The following is a 17,633-nucleotide window of genomic DNA, read 5'->3' on the forward strand; positions in this document are numbered from 1 at the left end:
GTGATGCTGGACGGGCGGGCAGGTGCAGGCAGCGATCGGTTGAAGAGCATGCATTTAGTTTTACTTGTATTTAAGAGCAGTTGGAGGCCACGGAAGGAGAGTTGTATGGCATTGAAGCTCGTCTGGAGGGTTGTTAACAGTGTCCAAAGAAGGACCAGAAGTATACAGAATGGTATTGTCTGCGTAGAGGTGGATCAGAGACTCACCAGCAGCAAGAGCGACATCATTGATGTATACAGAGAAAAGAGTTCGCCCAAGAATTGAACCCTGTGGCACCCCCATAGAGACTGCCAGAGGCCCGGACAACAGGCCATCCGATTTGACACATTGAACTCTATCAGAGAAGTAGTTGGAGAACCAGGCGAGGCAATCATTTGAGAAACCAAGGCTACTGAATCTGCCGATGAGGATGTGGTGATTGACAGAGTCGAAAGCCTTGGCCAGGTCAATGAATACGGCAGCACACTATTGTTTCTTATCAATGGTGGTTACGATATCGTTTAGGACCTTGAGCGTGGCTGAGGTGCACCCATGACCAGCCCTGAAACCAGATTGCATAGCGGAGAAGGTGCGGTGGGATTCGAAATGGTCGGTAATCTGTTTGTTGACTTGGCTTTCAAAGACCTTTGAAAGGCAGGGTAGGATAGATATAGGTCTGTAGCAGTTTGGGTCAAGAGTGTCCCCCCTTTGAAGAGGGGGATGACCGCAGCTGCTTTCCAATCTTTGAAAATCTCAGATGACACGAAAGAGGTTGAACAGGCTAGTAATAGGGGTTGCAACAATTTCGGCAGATAATTTTAGAAAGAAAGGTTCCAGATTGTCTAGCCCGGCTGATTTGTAGGGGTCCAGATTTTGCAGCTCTTTCAGCACATCAGCTGACTGGATTTGGGAGAAGGAGAAATGGGGAAGGCTTGGGCGAGTAGCTGTGGGGGGTGCAGTGCTGTTGACCGCGGTAGGGGTAGCCAGGTGGAAAGCATGGCCAGCCGTAGAAAAATGCTTATTGAAATTCTCAATTATAGTGGATTTATCGGCGGTGACAGAGTTTCCTATCCTCAGTGCAGTGGGCAGCTGGGAGGAGGTGTTCTTATTCTCCATGGACTTTACAGTGTCCCAGAACTTTTTTGAGTTTGTGTTGCAGGAAGCATATTTCTGCTTGAAAAAGCTAGCCTTGGCTTTTCTAATTGCCTGTGTATATTGGTTTCTAACTTCCCTAAAAAGTTGCATATCACAGTGGCTGTTCGATGCTAATGCAGAACGCCACAGGATGTTTTTGTGTTGGTTAACCTGTCAAGGTATAGGGGGCAGTATTTTCGATTTCGGATGAAAAACGTGCCCAGAGTAAACTGCCTAATACTCGGGCCCAGAGTCAAATATTTGCATATTATTAGTAGATTTGGATAGAAAACACTCTAAAGTTTCTAAAACTGTTTGAATGATGTCTGTGAGTATAACAGAACTCATATGGCAGGCAAAAACCTGAGAAAAATCCAACCAGGAAGTGGGAAATCTGATGCTTGTAGTCTTTTCAAGTCATTGCCTATCTAACACACAGTGACTTTGGGTTCATTTTGCACTTCCTAAGGCTTCCACTAGATGTCAACAGTCTTTAGAACCTAGTTTCATGCTTTTGCGGTGAACACAGAGCGAACAAGAAGGCCGGGAAGTTGGTGACTCAGAAAATGACATGAGTTTTGTGGCGCACGTTCACGTGACGAGGTAGCTGTGTTCCATAACGTTTTTCAAGACATTGGAATTGTCCGGTTGGAATGTTATTGAAGTTTTATGTTATAAAGGCCCTAAAGATTGATGCTATACAACGTTTGACATGTTTCAACGAACGTAAATAGAACTTTGTTTGACTTTCGTCATGAAATTTTGGGTGTGCTTCCTACATTTGGAGTAGCTTACTGAACGCGCTAACAACAAGGACGTATTTGGACATAAATTATGGGCTTTATCGAACAAAACAACATTTATTGTGGACCTGGGATTCCTGGAAGTGCCTTCTGATGAAGATCCTCAAAGGTAAGTAAATATTTATAATGCTATTTATGATTTTAGATGACTCCAAAATGGCGGGTATCTTTATTGCCTGTTGTATTTTTCTGAGCGCCGTACTCAGATTATTGCAAAGTGTGCTTTCCCCGTGAAGCTTTTTTGAAGTCTGTCACAGCGGTTGCATTCAGGAGATGTTTATCTATAATTCTTTGAATAACAGTTTAATATTTTATCAATGTTTATGATGAGTATTTTTGTAAATTGTTGTGCTGCTTCACCGGCCGTTTTGGAGGAAAATTTTTTTCTGAACATCATGCGCCAATGTAAAATCGTTTTTTTGGATATAAATATGAACTTTATCGAACAAAACATACATGTATTGTGTAACATTGAGTCCTAGGAGTGTCATCTGATGAAGATCGTCAAATGTTAGTGCTTAATTTTAGCTGTATTTATGGTTTTTGTGACCCCTCTCCTGCTTGGAAAATGGCTGTGTGGTTTTTCTTGTGTTGGCACTGTCCTAACATAATCTAACTTTATGCTTTCGCCGTAAAGCCTTTTGGAAATTGGACAACGTGTTTGGATTAAGGAGAGGTTTATCTTTAAAATGGTGTAAAATAGTTGTATGTTTGAGAACTTTGAATTATGACATTTTGTTGTTTTGAATTTGGCATCCTGATTTTTCACTGGCTGTTGAATAGTGTGAACCGTGGGTGGGACGGTAGCATCCCACGCAGCCCTGAGAAGTCAAGGGCAGTCAGGTCTGGAGAGAACCAAGGGCTATATCTGTTCCTGGTCCTACATTTCTTGAATGGGGCATGCTTATTTAAGATGGAGAGGAAGGCATTTAAAAAAAATAACCAGGCATCCTCTACTGACGGGATGAGGTCAATATCCTTCCAGGATACCCGGGCCAGGTCGATTAGAAAGGCTTGCTCGCTGAAGTGTTTCAGGGAGCGTTTGACAGTGATGAGATGTGGTCGTTTGACTGCTGACCCATTACGGATACAGGCAATGAGGCAGTGATCGCTGAGATCTTGGTTGAAAACAGCAGAGGTGTATTTAGAGGGCAAGTTGGTTAGGATGATATCTATGAGGTAGCCCGTGTTTACGGCTTTGGGGTGGTACCTGGTAGATTCATTGATAATTTGTGTGAGATTGAGGGCATCAAGCTTAGATTGTAGGATGGCTGGGGTGTTAAGCATGTCCCAGTTTAGGTCACCTAGCAGCACGAGCTCTGAAGATAGATGGGGGACAATCAGTTCACATATGGTGTCCAGAGCACAGCTGGGGGCAGAGGGTGGTCTATAGCAGGCGGCAACGGTGAGAGACTTGTTTTTGGAGAGGTGGATTTTTAAAAGTATAAGTTCAAATTGTTTGGGTACAGACCTGGATAGCAGGACAGAACTCTGCAGGCTATCTCTGCAGTAGATTGCAACACCGCCCCCCTTGGCCGTTCTATCTTGTCTGAAAATGTTGTCGTTGGGGATGAAGATTTCTGAGTTTTTGGTGGTCATCCTAAACCAGGATTAAGACACGGCTAGGACATCCGGGTTGGCAGAGTGTGCTAAAGCAGTGAATAAAACAAACTTAGGGAGGAGGCTTCTAATGTTAACATGAATGAAACCAAGGCTATTACGGTTACAGAAGTCATCAAAAGAGAGTGCCTGTGGAATAGGAGAGGAGCTAGGCACTGCAGGGCCCGGATTCACCTCTACATCACCAGAGGAACAGAGGAAGAGTAGGATAAGGGTACGGCTTAAAGCTATGAGAATTGGTCGTCTATGACGTTCTGAATAGAGAGTAAAAGGAGCAGGTTTCTGGGGGGGATAAAATAGCTTCAAGGTATAATGTACAGACAAAGGTATGGTAGGATGTGAGTACAGTGGAGGGAAACCTAGGCATTGAGTGATGATGAGAGAGATATTGTCTCTAGAAACATAATTGAAACCAGGTGATGTCATAGCATGTGTGGGCGGTGGAACTGAAAGGTTGGCTAAGGTATAATGAGCAGGGCTTGAGGCTCTACAGTAAAATAAGCCAATAAACACTAACCAGAACAGCAATGGACAAGGCATATTGACATTAAGGAGAGGCATGCTTAGCCGAGTGATCATAAGGGTCCAGTGATATTCAGACAGCTAGCCGGGCCATAGGTAGCAAGCTGGCAGAAGATGGAGGGAGCTCTGTTTTTAGACACCTCGTGCATTTCCGTCTGTAGATTAATGGGGTTCCGTGTGGTAGAGGGGACCAATCCAATTGGAAAAATAGTTATAGTGGCCCGAGAGAATTGTCCGATAGACCTATTCAGATAGCAGCCGATAAGACAGCTAACGATTAGCGGGCCGCAGATGGGCGCTCAGGTTACGTCGCAACGGAGTGGCTAGTTGGATAACTCCCTCGGGCAGATAACGTCGGTAGTCCAGTGTTGAAGGCCCGGTGGGGCTCCGCATCGGCAGTAAAACGGGTCTGGATAAGTGATTGTAGCCCAGGAGTGGCTGATGGAACTCTTCAGCTGGCTAGCTCCGGAATAATTGATGTTTGCTCTGGGACCGACGTTAGCCAATAGTCACTCAGATAGCAGCTAGCTAGCTACAAGATCCAGGTGTAAATGTCCAGAGCTTGCGATAGAAATCCGGGGATATGGAGAGAAAAATAGGTTCGGTATGCTCTGGTCTGCTTCGCTTTGAACAAAACTGGAAATAGCTATTCGAGCTAAGGGATAGCTGACGACCGCCAACCGTGGTTAGCTGAATACTAACGCTAGCTTCTGGCTAGCTTCTGGCTAGCTTCTGTTGTGGATTTCAGATTTGAGGTGAATAATACTTTTTTATTTTTTATTGGTGAGGCAAGTTGCAGGAGAGTGCTTTGAAGTTGAGTTTTTAGAAAAAAAATATATATAAAGATATGCGAAGAAAATAAGTAAATATATATATATATATACACGGGACACGACAAGACGAGGACAAAAGACTGCTATGCCATCTTGGAGATCCGGTTTGGCGGAGTGTGCTAAAGCAGTGAATAAAACAAACTTTGGGAGGCTTCTAATGTTAACATGCATGAAACCAAGGCTTTTACAGTTACAGAAGTCAACAAATGAGAGCGCCTGGGGAATGGGAGTGGAGCTAGGCGCTGCAGGGCCTGGGTTAACCTCTACATCACCAGAGGAACAGAGGAGGAGTAGGATAAGGGTATGGCTAAAGGCTATAAGAACTGTTTGTCTAGTGCGTTCGGAATAGAGAGTAAAAGGAGCAGATTTCTGGGCATGGAATAGATTCAAGGCATAATGTACAGACAAGGGTATGGTAGGATGTGAATACAGTGCAGGTAAACCTAGGCATTGAGTGACGATGAGAGAGATTTTGTCTGTAGAGGTGCCATTTAAGCCAGGTGATGTCACTGCATGTGTGAGGGGTGGAACAAAAGGGCTAGCTAAGGCATATTTAGCAGGGCTGGAGGCTCTACAGTGAAATAAGACAATAATCATTAACCAAAACAGCATTTGACAAAGGCATATTGACAGTAGGGAGAGTCATGCGTAGCTGAGTAGCTAGGCGAGCTGGCGACACGGCGATTCAGACAGCTAGCGGGCCGGGGCTAGCAGGCTAGCAGATGGGCCTTCAGGGGACGTCGCAACGAAGGAGACTATTGAAACGCCCTCGGACGGTTATGTCAGCAGACCAGTCGTGATGGATCGGCGGGGCTCCGTGTCGGCAATAAAAGGGTCCAGGCCAATTGGAAAAACAGGTATTGTAGCCCAAGAAATTGGCTGATGGACCTCTTCAGCTTCATTTCTTTTTGATACTGTCGCAAAGCTAACTAAAAAGCAGCATTCCCCAAGAGAGGATGGCTTTCACTTCAGCAGTAATAAATTCATGAACTTCTTTGAGGAAAAGATCATGATCATTAGAAAGCAAATTATGGACTCCTCTTTAAATCTGCGTATTCCTCCAAAGCTCCGTTGTCCTGAGTCTGCACAACTCTGCCAGGACCTAGGATCAAGGGAGACACTAAAGTGTTTTACTACTATATCTCTTGACACAATGATGAAAATAATCATGGCCTCTAAACCTTCAAGCTGCATACTGGACCCTATTCCAACTAAACTACTGAAAGAGCTGCTTCCTGTGCTTGGCCCTCCTATGTTGAACATAATAAATGGCTCTCTATCCACCGGATGTGTACCAAACTCACTAAAAGTGTCAGTAATAAAGCCTCTCTTGAAAAAGCCAAATCTTGACCCAGAAAATATAAAAAACTATCGGCCTATGTCGAATCTTCCATTCCTCTCAAAAAGTTTAGAAAAAGCTGTTGCGCAGCAACTCACTGCCTTCCTGAAGACAAACAATGTATACGAAACGCTTCAGTCTGGTTTTAGACTCCATCATAGCACTGTGACTGCACTTGTGAAGGTGGTAAATGACCTTTTAATGGCGTCAGACTGAGGCTCTGCATTTGTCATCGTGCTCCTAGATCTTAGTGCTGCTTTTGATACCATCGATCACCAGATTCTTTTGGAGAGATTGGAAACTCAAATTGGTCTACACGGACAAGTTCTGGCCTGGTTTAGAGCTTATCTGTCGGAAAGATTTCAGTTTGTCTCTGTGAATGGTTTGTCCTCTGACAAATCTACTGTAAATTTCGGTGTTCCTCAAGGTTCCGTTTTAGGACCACTATTGTTTTCACTATATATTTTACCTCTTGGGGATGTCATTCGAAAACATAATGTTAAATTTCACTGCTATGCGGATGACACACAGCTGTACATTTCAATGAAACACGGTGAAGCCCCAAAATTGCCCTCGCTGGAAGCCTGTGTTTCAGACATAAGGAAGTGGATGGCTGCAAACTTTCTACTTTTAAACTCGGACAAAACAGAGATGCTTGTTCTAGGTCCCAAGAAACAAAGAGATCTTCTGTTTAATCTGACAATTAATCTTGATGGTTGTACAGTCGTCTCAAATAAAACTGTGAAGGACCTCGGCGTTACTCTGGACCCTGATCTCTCTTTTGAAGAACATATCAAGACTGTTTTAAGGACAGCTTTTTTTCATCTACATAACATTGCAAAAATCAGAAACTTTCTGTCCAAAAATGATGCAGAAAAATTAATCGGGGGGCTAGGGTCGGGGCGCTAGGGTCAGTCTGTTATATCTGGAGTATTTCTCCTGTCTTATCCGGTGTCCTTTGTGAATTTAAGTATGCTCTCTCTAATTCTCTCTTTCTCTCTCTCTGAGTACCTGAGCCCTAGGACCATGCCTCAGTACTACCTGGCATGATGACTCCTTGCTGTCCCCAGTCGACCTGGCCGTGCTGCTGCTCCAGTTTCAACTGTTCTGCCTGCGGCTATGGAACCCTGACCTGTTCACAGGACGTGCTACCTGTCCCAGACCTGCTGTTTTCAACTCTCTAGAGACAGCAGGAGCGGTAGAGATACTCTCAATGATCGGCTATGAAAAGCCAACTGACATTTACTCTTGAGGTGCTGACTTGTTGCACCCTCGACAACTACTGTGATTATTATTATTTGACCATGCTGGTCATTTATGAACATTTGAACATCTTGGCCATGTTCTGTTATAATCTCCACCCGGCACAGCCAGAAGAGGACTGGCCACCCCTCATAGCCTGGTTCCTCTCTAGGTTTCTTCCTAGGTTTTGGCCTTTCTAGGGAGTTTTTCCTAGCCACCGTGCTTCTACACCTGCATTGCTTGCTGTTTGGGGTTTTGGGCTGGGTTTCTGTACAGCACTTTGAGATATCAGCTGATGTAAGAAGGGCTACATAAATAAATGTGATTTGATTTGATTCAGCTAGCCGGGAGATAGGCCTAGCTCGAGGCTAACTGGTGCTTGCTGTTGGACAGAGATGTTAGCCAGGACTAGCCACTCGGATAGCAGTTAGCTAGCTTCGATGATCCAGTGTAAAGGTTTAGAGCTTGCGGTAGGAATCCGGAGATGTGGAGATGTGGTAGAGAAAAAGCAGTTCGATATGCTCTGGGTTGATATCGAGCTGTGCAGACTGGCAGGAATTGAACGGGCTGAGGCTGGCTGATGTCCGAGTTAATGGTAATGACCGCTAGCAGTGGCTAACTGACTACTAGCTAAAGTGTAAAAAATATAGCAGATCCGTACCACATTGGGTGAGAATAATAAAAAAAAATATATATATATATACATGGGATGGGACGGGACAAGACAACAGACGTCTGACTGCTACGCCGTCTGTCTGTTGGGACGAGAGAGACAAGCATTTTTCAGCCAGTCAAAATCATGGATCAACAGGAATAATTTTTATGGATATACAAAAAGAAATGTCAATAGAAAAAGGTTAAAATGAAACAAAGTGCAGCTAGTTTGCAGTCTTTCAGCTTCAGTTTGAAGTGATTGTGTTAACTGTGTTATTAGCTGTGTTGTTAGCTGTGTTGTTAGCTGTGTTGTTAGCTGTGTTGTTGGCTGTGTTGTTGGCTAGCTCCTCTCTGAACAACAGGGTCCTCGAAGAGTGAGCAGTTGTTCTATGCCAGGTGAAATTGCGCCTCATTAGCACATTGTTATGGATGTATCCAAATAAATGTCACTAGAAAACAGCATGTGCAAATGCTGCTACTTTGCTGTTACTCTGGCTGCACTTTTTGACATGACTGTAAGTTAGCCGTAATTGGCTAGCTAGAAAGCATAGGATAAGAACATTACCAGCCAGTATGGCAATGGAACATTTAAAGCGAACGACTGGGTCCCGTCCATAGATACAAAACAAAAAGACTAAACGATTGGGTCCCGTCACTACAGAACAAAAAGACTAAACGACTGGGTCCCGTCCATAGATACAGAACAAAAAGACTAAACGACTGGGTCCCGTCCATAGATACAGACCAAAAAGACTGAACGACTGGGTCCCGTCCATAGATACAAAACAAAAAGACTAAACGACTTGGTCCCGTCCATAGATACAAAACAAAAAGACTAAACGACTGGGTCCCGTCCATACATACAAAACAAAAAGACTAAACGACTGGGTCCCGTCCATAGATACAGAACAAAAAGACTGAACGACTGGGTCCCGTCCATAGATACAAAACAAAAAGACTAAACGACTGGGTCCCGTCCATAGATACAAAACAAAAAGACTAAACGACTGGGTCCCGTCCATAGATACAGAACAAAAAGACTGAACGACTGGGTCCCGTCCATAGATACAAAACAAAAAGACTAAACGACTGGGTCCCGTCCATAGATACAGACCAAAAGACTGAACGACTGGGTCCCGTCCATAGATACAAAACAAAAAGACTAACGACTGGGTCCCGTCCATAGATACAAAACAAAAAGACTGAACGACTGGGTCCCGTCCATAGATACAAAACAAAAAGACTAAACGACTGGGTCCCGTCCATAGATACAAAACAAAAAGACTAAACGACTGGGTCCCGTCCATAGATACAAAACAAAAAGACTAAACGACTGGGTCCCGTCCATAGATACAAAACAAAAAGACTAAACGACTGGGTCCCGTCCATAGATACAAAACAAAAAGACTAAACAACTGGGTCCCGTCCATAGATACAAAACAAAAAGACTAAACGACTGGGTCACGTCCATAGATACAGAACAAAAAGACTAAACGACTGGGTCACGTCCATAGATACAAAACAAAAAGACTAAACGACTGGGTCCCGTCCATAGATACAAAAAAAAAAACTAAACGACTTGGTCCCGTCCATAGATACAAAAAAAAAAGACTAAACGACTGGGTCCCGTCCATACATACAAAACAAAAAGACTAAACGACTGGGTCCAGTCCATAGATACAGAACAAAAAGACTGAACGACTGGGTCCCGTCCATAGATACAAAACAAAAAGACTAAACGACTGGGTCCCGTCCATAGATACAAAACAAAAAGACTAAACGACTGGGTCCCGTCCATAGATACAGAACAAAAAGACAGAACGACTGGGTCCCGTCCATAGATACAAAACAAAAAGACTAAACGACTGGGTCCCGTCCATAGATACAGACCAACAAGACTGAACGACTGGGTCCCGTCCATAGATAAAAAAAAAAAAGACTAACGACTGGGTCCCGTCCATAGATACAAAACAAAAAGACTGAACGACTGGGTCCCATCCATAGATACAAAACAAAAAGACTAAACGACTGGGTCCCGTCCATAGATACAAAACAAAAAGACTAAACGACTGGGTCCCGTCCATAGATACAAAACAAAAAGACTAAACGACTGGGTCCCGTCCATAGATACAAAACAAAAAGACTAAACGACTGGGTCCCGTCCATAGATACAAAACAAAAAGACTAAACGACTGGGTCCCGTCCATAGATACAAAACAAAAAGACTAAACGACTGGGTCACGTCCATAGATACAGAACAAAAAGACTAAACGACTGGGTCCCGTCCATAGATACAAAACAAAAAGACTAAACGACTTGGTCCCGTCCATAGATACAAAACAAAAAGACTAAACGACTGGGTCCCGTCCATACATACAAAACAAAAAGACTAAACGACTGGGTCCCGTCCATAGATACAGAACAAAAAGACTGAACGACTGGGTCCCGTCCATAGATACAAAACAAAAAGACTAAACGACTGGGTCCCGTCCATAGATACAAAACAAAAAGACTAAACGACTGGGTCCCGTCCATAGATACAGAACAAAAAGACTGAACGACTGGGTCCCGTCCATAGATACAAATCAAAAAGACTAAACGACTGGGTCCCGTCCATAGATACAGACCAAAAAGACTGAACGACTGGGTCCCGTCCATAGATACAAAACAAAAAGACTGAACGACTGGGTCCCGTCCATAGATACAAAACAAAAAGACTAAACGACTGGGTCCCGTCCATAGATACAAAACAAAAAGACTAAACGACTGGGTCCCGTCCATAGATACAAAACAAAAAGACTAAACGACTGGGTCCCGTCCATAGGTACAAAACAAAAAGACTAAACGACTGGGTCCCGTCCATAGATACAAAACAAAAAGACTAAACGACTGGGTCACGTCCATAGATACAGAACAAAAAGACTAAACGACTGGGTCACGTCCATACATACAAAACAAAAAGACTAAACGACTGGGTCACGTCCATAGATACAAAACAAAAAGACTAAACGACTGGGTCACGTCCATAGATACAAAACAAAAAGACTAAACGACTGGGTCCCGTCCATAGATACAAAACAAAAAGACTAAACGACTGGGTCCCGTCCATAGATACAGAACAAAAAGACTGAACGACTGCGTCCCGTCCATAGATACAAAACAAAAACACTAAACGACTGGGTCCCGTCCATAGATACAAAACAAAAAGACTGAACGACTGGGTCCTGTCCATAGATGCAAAACAAAAAGACTAAACGACTGGGTCCCGTCCATAGATACAAAACAAAAAGACTAAACGACTGGGTCCCGTCCATAGATACAAAACAAAAAGACTAAACGACTGGGTCACGTCCATAGATACAAAACAAAAAGACTAAACGACTGGGTCCCGTCCATAGATACAAAACAAAAAGACTAAACGACTGGGTCCCGTCCATAGATACAGACCAAAAAGACTGAACGACTGGGTCCCGTCCATAGATACAGAACAAAAAGACTAAACGACTGGGTCACGTCCATAGATACAAAACAAAAGACTAAACGACTGGGTCCCGTCCATAGATACAAAAAAAAAGACTAAACGACTTGGTCCCGTCCATAGATACAAAACAAAAAGACTAAACGACTGGGTCCCGTCCATACATACAAAACAAAAGACTAAACGACTGGGTCCAGTCCATAGATACAGAACAAAAAGACTGAACGACTGGGTCCCGTCCATAGATACAAAACAAAAAGACTAAACGACTGGGTCCCGTCCATAGATACAAAACAAAAAGACTAAACGACTGGGTCCCGTCCATAGATACAGAACAAAAAGACAGAACGACTGGGTCCCGTCCATAGATACAAAACAAAAAGACTAAACGACTGGGTCCCGTCCATAGATACAGACCAACAAGACTGAACGACTGGGTCCCGTCCATAGATACAAAACAAAAAGACTGAACGACTGGGTCCCATCCATAGATACAAAACAAAAAGACTAAACGACTGGGTCCCGTCCATAGATACAAAACAAAAAGACTAAACGACTGGGTCCCGTCCATAGATACAAAACAAAAAGACTAAACGACTGGGTCCCGTCCATAGATACAAAACAAAAAGACTAAACGACTGGGTCCCGTCCATAGATACAAAACAAAAAGACTAAACGACTGGGTCCCGTCCATAGATACAAAACAAAAAGACTAAACGACTGGGTCACGTCCATAGATACAGAACAAAAAGACTAAACGACTGGGTCCCGTCCATAGATACAAAACAAAAAGACTAAACGACTTGGTCCCGTCCATAGATACAAAACAAAAAGACTAAACGACTGGGTCCCGTCCATACATACAAAACAAAAAGACTAAACGACTGGGTCCCGTCCATAGATACAGAACAAAAAGACTGAACGACTGGGTCCCGTCCATAGACACAAAACAAAAAGACTAAACGACTGGGTCCCGTCCATAGATACAAAACAAAAAGACTAAACGACTGGGTCCCGTCCATAGATACAGAACAAAAAGACTGAACGACTGGGTCCCGTCCATAGATACAAATCAAAAGACTAAACGACTGGGTCCCGTCCATAGATACAGACCAAAAAGACTGAACGACTGGGTCCCGTCCATAGATACAAAACAAAAAGACTGAACGACTGGGTCCCGTCCATAGATACAAAACAAAAAGACTAAACGACTGGGTCCCGTCCATAGATACAAAACAAAAGACTAAACGACTGGGTCCCGTCGATAGATACAAAACAAAAAGACTAACGACTGGGTCCCGTCCATAGATACAAAACAAAAAGACTGAACGACTGGGTCCCGTCCATAGATACAAAACAAAAAGACTAAACGACTGGGTCCCGTCCATAGATACAAAACAAAAAGACTAAACGACTGGGTCCCGTCCATAGGTACAAAACAAAAAGACTAAACGACTGGGTCCCGTCCATAGATACAAAACAAAAAGACTAAACGACTGGGTCACGTCCATAGATACAGAACAAAAAGACTAAACGACTGGGTCACGTCCATACATACAAAACAAAAAGACTAAACGACTGGGTCACGTCCATAGATACAAAACAAAAAGACTAAACGACTGGGTCACGTCCATAGATACAAAACAAAAAGACTAAACGACTGGGTCCCGTCCATAGATACAAAACAAAAAGACTAAACGACTGGGTCCCGTCCATAGATACAGAACAAAAAGACTGAACGACTGCGTCCCGTCCATAGATACAAAACAAAAACACTAAACGACTGGGTCCCGTCCATAGATACAAAACAAAAAGACTGAACGACTGGGTCCTGTCCATAGATGCAAAACAAAAAGACTAAACGACTGGGTCCCGTCCATAGATACAAAACAAAAAGACTAAACGACTGGGTCCCGTCCATAGATACAAAACAAAAAGACTAAACGACTGGGTCCCGTCCATAGATACAAAACAAAAAGACTAAACGACTGGGTCCCGTCCATAGGTACAAAACAAAAAGACTAAACGACTGGGTCCCGTCCATAGATACAAAACAAAAAGACTAAACGACTGGGTCACGTCCATAGATACAGAACAAAAAGACTAAACGACTGGGTCACGTCCATACATACAAAACAAAAAGACTAAACGACTGGGTCACGTCCATAGATACAAAACAAAAAGACTAAACGACTGGGTCACGTCCATAGATACAAAACAAAAAGACTAAACGACTGGGTCCCGTCCATAGATACAAAACAAAAAGACTAAACGACTGGGTCCCGTCCATAGATACAGACCAAAAAGACTGAACGACTGGGTCCCGTCCATAGATACAGAACAAAAAGACTGAACGACTGCGTCCCGTCCATAGATACAAAACAAAAACACTAAACGACTGGGTCCCGTCCATAGATACAAAACAAAAAGACTGAACGACTGGGTCCCGTCCATAGATGCAAAACAAAAAGACTAAACGACTGGGTCCCGTCCATAGATACAAAACAAAAAGACTAAACGACTGGGTCCCGTCCATAGATACAAAACAAAAAGACTAAACGACTGGGTCACGTCCATAGATACAAAACAAAAAGACTAAACGACTGGGTCCCGTCCATAGATACAAAACAAAAAGACTAAACGACTGGGTCCCGTCCATAGATACAGACCAAAAAGACTGAACGACTGGGTCCCGTCCATAGATACAGAACAAAAAGACTAAACGACTGGGTCACGTCCATAGATACAAAACAAAAAGACTAAACGACTGGGTCCCGTCCATAGATACAAAAAAAAAAGACTAAACGACTTGGTCCCGTCCATAGATACAAAACAAAAAGACTAAACGACTGGGTCCCGTCCATACATACAAAACAAAAAGACTAAACGACTGGGTCCAGTCCATAGATACAGAACAAAAAGACTGAACGACTGGGTCCCGTCCATAGATACAAAACAAAAAGACTAAACGACTGGGTCCCGTCCATAGATACAAAACAAAAAGACTAAACGACTGGGTCCCGTCCATAGATACAGAACAAAAAGACAGAACGACTGGGTCCCGTCCATAGATACAAAACAAAAAGACTAAACGACTGGGTCCCGTCCATAGATACAGACCAACAAGACTGAACGACTGGGTCCCGTCCATAGATACAAAACAAAAAGACTAACGACTGGGTCCCGTCCATAGATACAAAACAAAAAGACTGAACGACTGGGTCCCGTCCATAGATACAAAACAAAAAGACTAAACGACTGGGTCCCGTCCATAGATACAAAACAAAAAGACTAAACGACTGGGTCCCGTCCATAGATACAAAACAAAAAGACTAAACGACTGGGTCCCGTCCATAGATACAAAACAAAAAGACTAAACGACTGGGTCCCGTCCATAGATACAAAACAAAAAGACTAAACGACTGGGTCCCGTCCATAGATACAAAACAAAAAGACTAAACGACTGGGTCCCGTCCATAGATACAAAACAAAAAGACTAAACGACTGGGTCACGTCCATAGATACAAAACAAAAAGACTAAACGACTGGGTCCCGTCCATAGATACAAAACAAAAAGACTAAACGACTGGGTCCCGTCCATAGATACAAAACAAAAAGACTAAACGACTGGGTCCCGTCCATAGATACAAAACAAAAAGACTAAACGACTGGGTCCCGTCCATAGATACAGACCAAAAAGACTGAACGACTGGGTCCCGTCCATAGATACAGAACAAAAAGACTAAACGACTGGGTCACGTCCATAGATACAAAACAAAAAGACTAAACGACTGGGTCCCGTCCATAGATACAAAAAAAAAAGACTAAACGACTTGGTCCCGTCCATAGATACAAAACAAAAAGACTAAACGACTGGGTCCCGTCCATACATACAAAACAAAAAGACTAAACGACTGGGTCCAGTCCATAGATACAGAACAAAAAGACTGAACGACTGGGTCCCGTCCATAGATACAAAACAAAAAGACTAAACGACTGGGTCCCGTCCATAGATACAAAACAAAAAGACTAAACGACTGGGTCCCATCCATAGATACAGAACAAAAAGACAGAACGACTGGGTCCCGTCCATAGATACAAAACAAAAAGACTAAACGACTGGGTCCCGTCCATAGATACAGACCAACAAGACTGAACGACTGGGTCCCGTCCATAGATACAAAACAAAAAGACTAACGACTGGGTCCCGTCCATAGATACAAAACAAAAAGACTGAACGACTGGGTCCCATCCATAGATACAAAACAAAAAGACTAAACGACTGGGTCCCGTCCATAGATACAAAACAAAAAGACTAAACGACTGGGTCCCGTCCATAGATACAAAACAAAAAGACTAAACGACTGGGTCCCGTCCATAGATACAAAACAAAAAGACTAAACGACTGGGTCCCGTCCATAGATACAAAACAAAAAGACTAAACGACTGGGTCCCGTCCATAGATACAAAACAAAAAGACTAAACGACTGGGTCACGTCCATAGATACAGAACAAAAAGACTAAACGACTGGGTCCCGTCCATAGATACAAAACAAAAAGACTAAACGACTTGGTCCCGTCCATAGATACAAAACAAAAAGACTAAACGACTGGGTCCCGTCCATACATACAAAACAAAAAGACTAAACGACTGGGTCCCGTCCATAGATACAGAACAAAAAGACTGAACGACTGGGTCCCGTCCATAGATACAAAACAAAAAGACTAAACGACTGGGTCCCGTCCATAGATACAAAACAAAAAGACTAAACGACTGGGTCCCGTCCATAGATACAGAACAAAAAGACTGAACGACTGGGTCCCGTCCATAGATACAAATCAAAAGACTAAACGACTGGGTCCCGTCCATAGATACAGACCAAAAAGACTGAACGACTGGGTCCCGTCCATAGATACAAAACAAAAAGACTGAACGACTGGGTCCCGTCCATAGATACAAAACAAAAAGACTAAACGACTGGGTCCCGTCCATAGATACAAAACAAAAAGACTAAACGACTGGGTCCCGTCGATAGATACAAAACAAAAAGACTAACGACTGGGTCCCGTCCATAGATACAAAACAAAAAGACTGAACGACTGGGTCCCGTCCATAGATACAAAACAAAAAGACTAAACGACTGGGTCCCGTCCATAGATACAAAACAAAAAGACTAAACGACTGGGTCCCGTCCATAGGTACAAAACAAAAAGACTAAACGACTGGGTCCCGTCCATAGATACAAAACAAAAAGACTAAACGACTGGGTCACGTCCATAGATACAGAACAAAAAGACTAAACGACTGGGTCACGTCCATACATACAAAACAAAAAGACTAAACGACTGGGTCACGTCCATAGATACAAAACAAAAAGACTAAACGACTGGGTCACGTCCATAGATACAAAACAAAAAGACTAAACGACTGGGTCCCGTCCATAGATACAAAACAAAAAGACTAAACGACTGGGTCCCGTCCATAGATACAGAACAAAAAGACTGAACGACTGCGTCCCGTCCATAGATACAAAACAAAAACACTAAACGACTGGGTCCCGTCCATAGATACAAAACAAAAAGACTGAACGACTGGGTCCTGTCCATAGATGCAAAACAAAAAGACTAAACGACTGGGTCCCGTCCATAGATACAAAACAAAAAGACTAAACGACTGGGTCCCGTCCATAGATACAAAACAAAAAGACTAAACGACTGGGTCACGTCCATAGATACAAAACAAAAAGACTAAACGACTGGGTCCCGTCCATAGATACAAAACAAAAAGACTAAACGACTGGGTCCCGTCCATAGATACAGACCAAAAAGACTGAACGACTGGGTCCCGTCCATAGATACAAAACAAAAAGACTAAACGACTGGGTCCCGTCCATAGATACAGAACAAAAGACTGAAAGACTGGGTCCCGTCCATAGATACAAAACAAAAAGACTAAACGACTGGGTCCCGTCCATAGATACAAAACAAAAAGACTGAACGACTGGGTCCCGTCCATAGATACAAAACAA

Source organism: Salmo salar, chromosome ssa14 (assembly GCF_905237065.1).
Source record: "Salmo salar chromosome ssa14, Ssal_v3.1, whole genome shotgun sequence".
Classification (NCBI taxonomy): domain Eukaryota; kingdom Metazoa; phylum Chordata; class Actinopteri; order Salmoniformes; family Salmonidae; genus Salmo; species Salmo salar.